Below are 13,307 nucleotides of genomic sequence, written 5' to 3' on the forward strand. Positions count from 1 at the left end.
ATTTATAGTTTGGAGCTGAAATCAAATTAATACGTTTGAGCCATGTCCAAATAACCTACATCTAAAATTTCTAGTATTTAAATACAAAATTGGCGGAGGAGTTTGATAGGGTTTTCAACGGTCAAATCGACCCCTTGACAGACAAATTTCTGACCGAAAATCGATTAAAAAGATTTTTCCAGCTCTCACTGCCCCTTCTGTCAAATCTCGAATCTGTAGACTGAAAATTGACAGAGTATTTAGTAGGAAAATGTACGCACAGAGAGAATTTAATTTTTATGGATATATATATATATATATATATATATATATATATATATATATATATATATATATATATATATATAGTGATGATCATATTTATTGGCACGGTAAAATAAAAGTTAAATTTTGTCTAATAAATTCTAAAAAAGGGATTAAATTAAAGAAAATAACAAAGTATATTATGTATTTTTAACTGGCCTTTCCGATGCAGCAATCGGATTTTAGAAAAAATAAATAACAAAGGAACAACAAACATAATTGCAAAAAACCCTTGTTCAAAATTATTGGCACGATTTATTTAATAATCAATTGTATAGCCTTTGGCCTTGATTACCTTCCTCAGTCGCTTTTCATAGTTTACAACCAAGTTGTTGCACTCTTCAGTAGTAATTTTAGCCCACTCTTCCTGACAATAATCCTCCAATTGAATAAGATTCTTAGGCTTCCTTTGCATTACCCTCAATTTTAATGTTCTCCATAAATTTTCAATTGGATTAAGGTCTGGGCTTTGTGATGGCCACTCCAAAACATTAATATGATTGTCCTCAAGCCATTTCTTAGTCAGTTTAGCCGAATGCTTTGGGTCATTATCTTGCATGAACCACCAACGACGACCAAGTGAGAGCTCTTTAGCAGAGTCTTTCAGGTTTTCATCCAATATTTTAACATAATCTTCCTTTTTTATGCTACCTGTGACCTTAACAAGTCGCCCTGGTCCAGAGGCAGCAAAGGATCCCCAAAACATCAAACTGCCTCCACCGTGCTTCACTGTGGGTATGGTGTTCTTAGGCAGGAAAGCTTCGCCAGATTTTCTGTAAATATAAGACACTTTATTATGGCCAAATAACTCTATTTTCGTTTCGTCAGTCCATAGAACACGTTTCCAGAATGCAACATCTTTATCAATATGACGTTTTGCAAAGGCTAGCTTTGCTTTCAGGTGCATAGGCTTCAATAAGGGAGTCTTTCTCGGACGACATGCTTTTAAACCAGCTCTCTTCAAAACTCTACCAACTGTATGTCAAGATACATTCACTCCAGAGGTGCTCTGTTCATCAACAATCTCCCCAACAGAGATCCTTGGGTTTTGTTTTACTTGTCGAACAATTTTCCGTTCATCTCTTGGGGAAAGAATCTTTTTTCTCCCTCTACCCTCTAAACTCATAACGTGGCCTTGCGATTTGAACTTGTTTATTATGGCTCTAACAGTGGATTTGGGAAGGTTTAGCTTCTTTGAAATCTTATCATAGACCTCCCCATTGGTATGGCATGCTACAACAAGCTTCCTGACGTCTTCGCTGTGTTCCTTAGTTTTAACCATGGCGATTGAAAATTATAATTTAGTCACTTATAATAGTTTAAATAAATCGCTATCTAAAAATTATCTGAAAAAAATTATTCACTGAATTAGCGTTAAACAAGCATAATATGGCTATAAAAAAGTTCAGAAAGCACGTAAACCGGAAATTGATTGATATTATACTGATACTAAAAGAAAAACAAAGCCGTGCCAATAATTTTGAACAAGGGTTTTTTGCAATTATGTTTGTTGTTCCTTTGTTATTTATTTTTTTTTTGCTGCATCGGAAAGGCCAGTTAAAAATACATAATATACTTTGTTATTTTCTTTAATTTAATCCCTTTTTTAGAATTTATTAGACAAAATTTAACTTTTATTTTACCGTGCCAATAAATATGATCATCACTGTATATATATATATATATATATATATATATATATATATATATATATATATACTCGATTTATGAAGGATCTTTAAAGATGAATGCTTCTGTTAACAATAAGGGGTCGTTTTTTTAACGTGGTGTGTGTGTGTGTGTGTGTGTGTGTGTGTGTGTGTGTGTGTGTGTGTGTGTGTGTGTGTGTGTGTGTTTAATATTAAGTTCTATTTAAAAAAAAACATATCTCGTGCTATGACGGGAATAAGATTTTGGTTTGAGGTGAACAAAATTGTCGTAAAAAGTAGGTTCATTATATGATCATGAACGTTCAGTTCAAAGTAACGATTAAATAAGTAATACTTTGGTTAGATTTCCGGCAACCAAGGTTGTTTTGCTCTGTGCATAGAAGTCAGAGAATTGTAGACGACATTCGAAGGAAGAACAAAGAAAGCGCGCTAAGAGAATGTTAAAAAAAAACGGAAGCGAATGGACAGTTGATTCATTTAATCTTTTAAAAAAATAAAACGTGCCTACAAGAAAGAACTGTCGTCTGACGTAGACAAGGATTTGAAAAGAAGAGAGAGGGAGAGAGAGAGAAACAGAGAGACAGAGGGAGACAGAGAGAAAAGGAGAAAAAAGTTCAGGAAATTGTGACTTGTTTCATTTCGGCTTCTTGTAAGTAGACATCGGGAACGATTATTCTTAACTTACGCCTGTTCGTTATAAATGCCGATTTATATCTATATTAGACTTACGTTGGATCACCGAAGTTAAGCAACAGTAAACTTTGTCAGTATTAAATGGGTGACCATTTGTGACTTCCAGGTGTTATATGTGATTTCCACTTATTTCGGCAGTGATTGCAGTTGTCCTGGGCTTCATTTTGCCACTGAACTCAAGATGTGCCGATTCAGGAGGAGTGCGGTGTGGGAACGGGCAACACTTGCCTTACAATTACACATGAAGCTTCTACAGTGAGTATCCTTTGTCTTTCGAGATTGGACGGAGGCATCGATACGTCTATTTCAGCATTCATTCTTATATCTTCATCTTCATAGTTGTTGTTGTTGTTGTTGTTGTTGTTGTTTCACCACGTTTCAGCCAACTCAGCCTCTGGCTTTCTTCCTATTACTTCGCAGTTAATAATACACACACACACACACACACACACATACACACACATCGGACTGTAGGGTTGACGCAATCATCAGCAATCCGATTTACACCTGGTTTTGCTCGGCTTCGATATTTTCCGATCTTGTCCGTCATACAACGAGTGCATATACGTTCGAAGATGCAAAAATACAATTATGGAGGGGTGGGCCTATAGATTTTAGTTTTTAAATCAATAAATATTTATCATTTGATTATTAGTGCAAGCTAAGTAAAATTTTGTTTAAACAAGAAGAAACAAAAAAGAAGTTTTAATCTTTCTATTTTATTTATTTATTTTTACATAGGAAAGTGTGCACAAAGTTTTCCGATTCTGATATCCCAAAAATATTTTTCTGATTCCCGAAATAATATAATAAATGGATCGTCGTTACACTTGTTCAAACGTCATCATATGAAGGCTTGCATTTTTAATTCAATTGAATGCAGCAGTTTGGTTGCTATAGTGTATTTAAATTGTTTTCATGCTTCAAAAACTTTTCAACAGCATTACTCTCCATGTTACCCATTGGTCTTAGTTATAAACTATATTAAGTCTTCAAATAAGAGTAGCCTAACTGATGAAACTAGTACCACTATTCTATTACACCGTCTCCATCACTATCAACAATTTCCCCACTCTCTATCTGTGTCTTAATCCATACGTAGATTCCATGAATTTCCCGCCTGGCAGTGTAGAAGCATTATTTGTCTGTTATCTATCTATCTATCTATCTATCTATCTACCTATATAATTATCTACCTATTTAGGGATGAGTGAACAGGTTTGAATCATCATATTTTGACAGGTTGTCAAACTTTGTCAAACTCTGTTACCGATCAGTTTGCACCGGATAGTATGCGGACGGGGATCGGACATGACTTGTCATTTGTCACGTGTTCCGATTTGTGCAAGCATATTCGGAGTTTGGTTAGAGATGCCGAGAAAGGCGAATGAACTAAATGGGTCTCCCCTTAGAACGGAGACATAGAAAATCCCACAAGCCGAGAGTCCATCGATCACTCCCTTCTGCTGTGACGAATACCTGTCAGACGAGTCTCCCCCATACTGAACTCGCCCATGCATGTTCTCATGAAATGCTTCGATGAGTGTCAGCAGGGTATGGGGCAGCCTCCTTTCTCAAGGACGAGGAATATAGCTCTTCTATCGACCAGGTCAAATTCTTATGAAAGCCATATGTAGTGCTTGTCACTGTTTTTGTGTTTTCTTCTGGAGCTGTCTCACACAGAAGATCGTGTCCGTAAATGACCGACTTATTCTAAAACCACATTGCGATTCAGGATACACAATTTATAACTGGGAGTATATGCAGGCTCACACCACTTGATGTAGAGCTACTGGACTTACTATAATAACCCACCATAGGAAGAGGAGTGCATGGATTTCATCGCCTACTCCCACTAACGGAGGTGGGGCCCCATAGGCGTCACTTATAATTGGGAGCCATAATTAGTGTTTATCAGTTTGTGTCAATAAAGATTCCCACAACTGCCCCTTCATGTTCGTTTGAGCAATTGTCCCCATCTCTGCAAAGATATCCGAGCAATGCCGGGTCTGTCTGTGAGTCTGTACATCTATAGAACGATGTAATAAAGCAAAACGTCTGTGTGTCTGTCTGCTTGCACATCTATAAGACGAAGTGGAATATAAGATAAAAAAAATAAGTAGAAAATAAATATTAATTTAAACGAATTTAAAAATTATTCATATTACTATATCAATCAGAGTCCATTTTAAAGTCTCTTCTTGAACCCAGTCAACGACGGATAATTCTGCTCGTAAATATCACTTTTAAACGTAAATTATAAAAATTATTGAAGAAAGCACCGTGGAATTTCCATGGAGTGTCGCTAGTAATTATAAATGGTGGATGTAAATGTGGAAAAGAAAAGTGCAAAATGTGTAACGATAAAAAAAATGTAATTCTATCGTAATAATTAGCAATACTGTTGTCAATCTATTGCCAGACTTTGTACGGAGTGTAACAGAACGCGGACGCGCGCATGCATATAAAATGCGAAATGACGTTACTATCAGAAAAACGATTATAAAAAGGACGATCACGTGAGAGACGCGGAAATGTTCGAGAAGACTGGCGTCAGAGAAGATGAGTGCGTTCGGAATCACGATTTATTTGGTTAGGTATCCGGAAATAAATGTCGTTGAGAAAAATGTGTTGAGTTATTACTTGTCCTATATTCCTTGCGGCGTAAACTGCATACAACGCGTTGGGTCCCGTGTATAACAGTATGTACTTTTACAGGAGTACTGTAGTCATATTTGAATTGGTGAATTGCTGTTTCATTGGAGGATTCTTAATAAGTTGCAGAAACATGTCTGTAATTTGATTCGCCTTACACTTTCTTCTGTTTTGTACTCTCTCTCTCTCTCTCTCTCTCTCTCTCTCTCTCTCTCTCTCACACACACACACACACACACACACACAAACACACAGGAACAGCTCGTTTGGCTCGTTTGTCTCATTAGTTCAGTGGTTTCCATCACTTCGCTGTTTTGATAACTCAGTGCAATACGGTTGCCTCTTCCAATAGCTTCTTTCCAAAAATTGCAGGCCTATGGAACTCCCTTCCTACCGACCGTTTTCCTCCTAGCTTTAGTCTTAGTCTTTTCGTTCTTGTTAACATCCTTACATTTATAGTAATGATAGCATACTCACAATAATGATCTTATTTTTCAAAGAGGTGGTGTAGTATCTGTTCTGCTGTCATGATACCATCATCACAGGCGTTGCCTCCTTCTTTAGAAGGTTAGTTTAGTGTTTGTTGCCATGAGATCATTCTTCCATGAAATACCTCCTCGCTTGGAGGCGTATATTGCTTCGTTATATTAGCATTCTCCTGGGCGTTACATCCTTTTTTTAAGACGTAGTGCAGAATCTGTTTTGTTATTTTGAAACCATGCTCCCAGGCATCACTTTCTCTTTTGTGGTATAGTATATGTTCGTTCATAGGGCTGCTATTCTCCAAAACAATTATCCACTGTTTTTGGAGAAGGAGGAGCCACTGTAGTACATGTTCGTTTAACATATATACTATATTTATTAGCATGAGTAATGCGCTTTCCCCGATATAAACATACTGTTATCACTACTTTTACTACGACGACGACTGTTACTGTACAGGGTGACCCAAAAAAAAAACAGAGGACATTCAATTGTTTTTCTGAGCATTTTACAGTCAACGGAGAAAAAAAAAGACCAAAGACCCAAGTGTTTTGATGTGATGTTTTGAATATAATAAACTAGTTATGACCAAAGTTTCATTTTATTCGGACAAAACACTAAGAAACGGGGTCTAATTAGAGTTAGGCCCGTTTTTTGGGGGGTCACCCTGTATTACAATGACAACCATTACTACTACACAACTACTATTACTACTTCTGCGATATAGCGCGGACGTGCGTATGCAAATGCTTATGAATTGCGGTCACTGGTACGGAAAATAAAGATTTTAAAAAGGAGATCACGTTAGTGACGAAAATAACGTTCAAGATGGCGTGAGAGGCGTGGATGTCGTTCGAGAAGACGATCACATGATGGGCGTCACAGCGGTAACGAGAGAATGAGGAAATAAATGTCGTTGTACAACAAAAAAAGGGCGAGTTAAAGTTCTTTTCTATTCTTTATCTCCTTAGCGACTGAGGCTACAACATGCTGGTTCCGGGACAACGCTACACTTAAACAACAGTCATTATTACTACATCAACGATGAGTATTACTACTATAATGACGACGGTTGCTACTACAAAACTAGGTGCTTGTCTACAATTGGGCCTACAAAAAGATTTTTTTTTCAAGAAAAATCTTTATGATGTATGTACCTGTAACCGTACGAAGATGTCATATTCCAAAATTCACGTAAATCGATCAATTAGTTTTTTTTTTTATTAAAGAAAATCAAATTTTATGAAACATTTTATCTAAGGATTAGATGCGCCGCCATCTTAATTTAAAATGATAGGCTGCTGTCGACACATGAATTCTGTGTTTACATTTGGGGAGGGCGGGATGAGACAATCGATGTAAAAACAAATGGCAAAACTCTTCTTTTTTTTTGTTTAAATAGAATGTCAAAAACACTGTGTTTTTATAACACAAAATAAATTATTAACATAATGACTTCACCCCCCCCCTTAAATTTAAACACAGAATTTTCGTTGGAAGGGGTGACTGTATGTGTGCTCATTTTACGTTAAATTGTATTCATTGTACGTTGCCCTCCCCCCCCCACCCAAACAAAACCGGTAGCCATAAAGTGGGTGCTCATTTTGCGTTAAATTATTATAAAAAAGTGATTCCCCGCTTTTTTTAAACTAAAATTTGTTCATATCTTTGAAACTACTCGTTTCCAGGAACTGTAAACGTTATTTTCATTTCCAGTGCCCCTTTAAAAGTGGAAAATTTTTAAGTTTTTTCTTTCCTCGATTGTCTGCCCTTGTTTAGCGACAGGTGTTGCCAGCAGACTATCATCTTAAATTAATATGGCAGCGCATCTAACCCTTCCATAAAATGTGTCATAAAATTTGATTTTCTTAAATAAAAAAAAAAAACTATTTGATCGATTGACGTGAATTTTAGAAGATAAAATCTTTGTGCGGTGACAGCTGCATACATCATAAAGATTGTAAAAGATTTTTCTTGAAAAAAAATTTTTTTCGGCCCAATTGTAGACAAGAAGCACCCAAAACTACAATTACTACAACGACGGCTATTATATTACGACAACACAACTACTACTACTGCTACAACGACTATTATTACTACGACATCGCCTATTACTAATACTGCTATTAATATTATGGCATTATTATCATTACTACAATCACTACTATTACGACTATTGCTATTACTAATGCGATTACTATTATGATTATTACTAATAGATTACTACTACAACCACTATTATTATTACTACCACTATATGATAGGAAACAAAATGACTCAAACTGTCATGTAAATAAATGTATTTTTTCATGCAAATATATGTGATGAATTATTCACAATGTTCAATTGTTCAAGTCGCTTGATTTATGCAAATGAAATCATAAATCAAATTATCTTACGAAATGTTTTCGTTTTGAATTTTATTGACGAATTATTTTTGAAGACACTGGAAATTGGAAATGGAATTATTTATTAGTCAATAGATTAATAAAATATATGATGTCGTTTCTGTTTTTTTTTTTTTTTTAATTAGAGAAATAAAGTCTTGCGGATATTTACGTAGATCTAATTATCGAGAACGCATCTTGATAAACATCCGTCGTCTGTTCATAATTAAATGGTGACGTCACGGTACAACGAATTGAAACGACTAACAAAGAATTTAGTCTGCAGTCCGAGTAGGACCCATGTTTTTATGGGGTCTACTCTAACTCCCTAGTTCCTATTTACTTGCCTCCCCACGAGGGGCGAGTTGGACGCAAGGGTGTGGAAAATCGAGCTTACCCAAAATGGGAACTCTTGATTGTGACAAAAACAAGCCGAGCATATGATGTCCCCCACGATGACTAATAATTGTGCAAAATTTCCAAAATATCCAAGGTGTAGTTATTGCGAAATGTGCAAACAAATAAACGGACGAACGTTTTGGGGCAATTTTACCCCTATAATGGCCGCTAGGTGGGCAACTAGAATTATTTTGGAAAATCCGTTCTGGCAAAATTTACTTTCACCATAATTAATGTTTGTGAAAAATTGTTTTTAAATCCAAGGTGTGGTTATTGAGAAATATGTGAACAAACAAACAGGCGAACGGGGGTGAATTACTTGGTTCAATCCCTCCTTTATCTAGAGACCAATCCAATAAAAACCGCTTACGGCTAAAAAATGAAATGTAGTATGAGAACATATACTACACTCTCCTCTTAGCCGAAAGGCTAGCTCCCTACCTACTTGCCTCTAATCGAGGGTAAGCATTCAAGTTGCTCCGATCTAAAAAGATCAACCTCTTATGAAGGCCTAAAGTCCCCGCGAATAAAACTTAACCTCTCATTACTTGTTTTGATGTGAATGATATGGTCTAGAAGACTTCTAGATGTACACTAAAGGCAGGACCAGTCCCTTCCTTATAGAAATTGGATAATAGCTCCTTCAAACTAACAAGGAAGAAAAGAATGAAGTGTAGTACTCGTCGTCGACTAACTAATCAGACTTTTTTTACTCACGTTCACCCCCTAACAAGACATATAGCCACTTGGACGTAAGGGGCTATTATTTGAGACCATGCCTAGGAAAGATTAACAAGATGTTGGTTTACGTTACATTTAAACTTCTGCATATCAGTACAGTCAAGGAAGCAAGTAACAGGAAGGGAATTCCAACGTCTAACTGTTCGAGGGAAGGAATAGAAAGTTTTCTGGCATTTAGGGATCTCAACAATAAACGGGTGAGATTAACATGCAAATAACCTTAATTATTTAAAATGCAGTGAAATGCAAATTTGGATAGTTGAAAATTTAAATTTTCTAAAGTTTTTAAATAATTCTAAGTATAACCTCAAGCTGCCTCTGATGGTCAGCCCCAAATTTGGGGGCTTTAGGGAACTGTGGAGTTTCCATTTGGTTGCCGTTAGTCACAGATCAACCTAAAATTCGGAGTTGTCGTACATGTCGGCTTCCAACTATTCATTAAATAGAAACTCCTGCGTATAACACAAAATTGCCTCCGTAGTTGTTTTCATATTCGCCAAAGAGTCATTTTCGGCACTCAAATCCGACAAGATAGACATTGATAGTGCAGTACGGGACCCTCTTTTGTCAGTAGGTTTGGTCTAGCTTAATCCAAATACGTGCACCTACTCAAGCATTAGCAGGTCGTCCGTTGGCGGGATTAGGTGTGCTCACAATACCATGAGTCTACTTCTCAGCTGACTATAACATGAACGTTTTCAAGGCTAATGCAAATAAGTTCTTATTGAACTGTCCTCTTAAATAATGATCATTACCGATCATCACGATGTTGTTTCACCATCTACCCGACGCTCATTAACTTTTATCCTCGAATGGCCTTTGAGCTTTGATAAGAGGTGATCCCGCCTAGTATAAAATATGCTGTTCAACGCATATATGCAGCCAGTGCAGATACTACCACATCTGGTTAGTGTGGACACCGAAGAAATGATAATAAAGAGATGATTCCACACTTCCTAAAGATCCTGAATTACGACCTTATCATCGAGTAGTCTGTATTTACCCCTATAATGGCCGCTGGTAGTAATAGTCTGTATTTGACCACTTCCCGCCAAAACAATTACTCGCCGTTAGTGTATTCCTCCTCGGAAATAGCTACAGCATACCCACTCCCGAAAAACGGAATGTCTGATAATGCTTGAGAAGGTGAACCCCCTAGAGCTGATCTTGACCATACCAACTCTCGACAAAGGATGGCCTGGCACTGTCTTTAGTGTAATCTCTTATGAGTGGTCTGGACCATATCTACTCCCGACAAAGGAAGACCTAGTACTGCCTGCAACTGTGCACCTCCTTAGACCGAGTTGGATCTCACAATGGAGGACCTGGTGATGTTTGAGAAGGTACACTTACTAGGATTAAACTAAACCGCATCTGCTACCGATTAAGGAGGGTTAGTCTGAGTAGATGCGCACTAATAGGTAGTGCCATGTTCTGCTTTGTCGAGCATGAATATGGTCCAGACCAAAGCAGTATCCGCAGCTGTGTTCATATTCGCCAAAATCCATTTTCGATATAAATCTTACATTTGGCAGTACTAAGCCTCCTTAGTCGGTAGCAGATGCGGTTTAATTGAAAACGTTCATGTTATAGTCAGCTGAGAAGTAGACTCATGGTATTGTGTTTCACAGACTGACAGTTCTAGGAAAGAAACTTTGCTCGTGAAATTTTCGTTTAGTTTTAAACGCAGATAGAGAATAAGGAAAATTATGTATAGTTGTTTCAGTTGGACGAGTGTTTGGCGCGAATATTTTGCAGGGGGTACTATTGATTGTAAGCTCACTCGATCAGCTACCATGAAAATAATAATAGAGTACAGATTTTTTTAGACCGATCATATATTTACAACATAGAAACTAAATTAAATTAATTTTCAAAACATTTATATGCAGAATATTCGTGGGATTTCGGTATAATATTAACTCTGTTTGGTTTGCATAACAAAAATGATATTACCATGTAATCGTCGACACTCACCAGAGAAACGGCTTAAGCTTTCCTGAAGCCGATCTCATAGTCTATGCACAATTCAAGTTTCCAGTTGTTGAACTGTTTTCAGATAATGGATACCAGGTATTAGATCTCAATCACCCAGTTATTTATACATTGGATTATGTCAAAGAACTATGAAGGTAACCCGGCGTTGCCGGGTGCAAAAAGTGGAATGTATTTCTATTAATACTCTATCTCTCTGCCTCTCTCTCTCTACTCGTCTCTCTTTATCTCTTTTCCAATACCCCGATTCTTTATCTCTATCCCCAACGCCGTTCCTCTCTAGACGTACACACAGGCAAAATATGTGAACTAATACAGGTATTTTGGTGTTTATTTCTAGTCCAATATTGAAAACTGCTCGTAAAAAGAAAATAAGCAAAATAGAACAAAATGTTTATAACGTTAAAATAGTTTATACACCAAAAATGACGTGAATTTATCTAGCATTTTTGTTTTTAAAAATATGAGCTTTATCGGCGAGCGAATGCGACAAAAGGTCGGAAAAGTGGGATTTGGAAATCCATTGCCCTAAAGGAAGAGCACGGCATTCCCCGGCATTCCCCGGCATTCCCCGGTAAGATGAGATTTGCAATAACCAATCCTTTCTCAAGAGTGAAAAAGAAAAGCCTGGGAAGGTGGACATCCCTAGGATTGCACATGACTAAGGTTTTATCTCAGACAACAACAGAGAACGATCCATTTCAACAATGGCCTAGGCATTGATGGCTTTCGGCCCGAGAGAACTGAAGATCGCATCACTTAACACGCAAATTGAATAAATCTGTCTATTCTTATTGAACTAAATAAATGTTTTTAAAAAATTAGGCGGAAGGAGGAGAGTTAAATAATCACTAGAACTATGTTTATATAAATAGTTTTCAAATTTAATTTTATTTATGCACTTTATATTTTAGATTTGCATTAATTTTAATCGCTAGTAATTGCTAGTAATTGGACACCAATTAATCAAAATTTTATTGAATTTTAATTGCTTCATTAAAAGTTATTCAGATTAGATCAGGCTGCCTAAAGATATCGGTTTCCTGACGTAAATACACTAAACATTGATGGTATTTTTTCCTCCTCCTTTGAAAAACTCGAATATCTTCTCCAAATCCCAAAAAAGCAAGAATTTTTCTTTACAAAACAACCAAATTAACCACCATGAACAAATATTTGAAAATATAAAGAACTTGAAGTATAAAAACTTTTGCTAAAGTGATTGAATCCAAAATTACACGATTCGGCACTAAATAACTCGAAAAGGGTTGATATGTCGTAAAACGAAACAATCTACAAATTTAGACATTTTCTAGAGCTAAAAGTAACGGGTTTTGAAAAAAAATGGAATGAGGATTCCAAATATGAGGTTTATTAGCATTATCTTATTTTAAATCCTCAAAAGGGGCATAAAAGTGCTGAAAAATATTTCAAACTTAAGCGTGACAAGAAAATATGCTATTTCAAACTTACGTGTGACAGACTAGCAAAATGATATTTCAAACTAAAATGTAACACATCTAACGCAGACGTTATAGAAATCCTTGAATGAAATGAACGTGGCAGAGTGAAAAAAACGACGGACGAAGCCTCTCGCTAAGATATTTAGACGTGTCTAATAATTCGAAAAAAAAAAGAAGAAACGCAAACGGTCCGAAGTTCTTCAACTTTTCAATATCCTTTTTCTGTCTTGTCGTTCATAATGGCACCAGTTTGAAATCAATACATTCGTTGATCAAATTACAATTTCACTTCATTGTTATAAAGACTAACAGAAAATCTTATCGATAAGAAAATCGATTTAACCCCTCTCTCAGCTCTCTCTCTCTCTCTCTCTCTCTCTCTCTCTATATATATATATATATATATATATATATATATATATATATGTTAATCCATGTTATATATATATATAATGTTAATCCATGTTATATATATATATATATATGTTAATTTATGTTATATATATATATAATGTTCA

The 13,307-nt window shown here is 36.2% G+C and overlaps 1 protein-coding gene across 7 annotated transcripts in view; it reads left to right on the forward strand.

Moving 5' to 3' along the window:
- The window catches only part of LOC145283502 (dopamine receptor 2-like), a 1,112,732-nt gene that overhangs the window by 951,586 nt on the left and 147,839 nt on the right, over nt 1-13,307 (forward strand). For 2 of the 7 annotated variants that reach the window (XM_080132329.1, XM_080132332.1), the window contains one exon: nt 2,805-2,921. The exons of the other annotated variants lie outside the window; for them this stretch is intronic. The gene's annotated coding sequence lies outside the window, so the exon portion shown is untranslated. The remainder of the gene's footprint in view (nt 1-2,804; nt 2,922-13,307) is intronic. 7 annotated transcript variants of the gene reach the window in all.

This window comes from Euprymna scolopes, chromosome 8, assembly GCF_053919585.1.
Source record: "Euprymna scolopes isolate OS-2025 chromosome 8, ASM5391958v1, whole genome shotgun sequence".
Lineage (NCBI taxonomy): Eukaryota > Metazoa > Mollusca > Cephalopoda > Sepiida > Sepiolidae > Euprymna > Euprymna scolopes.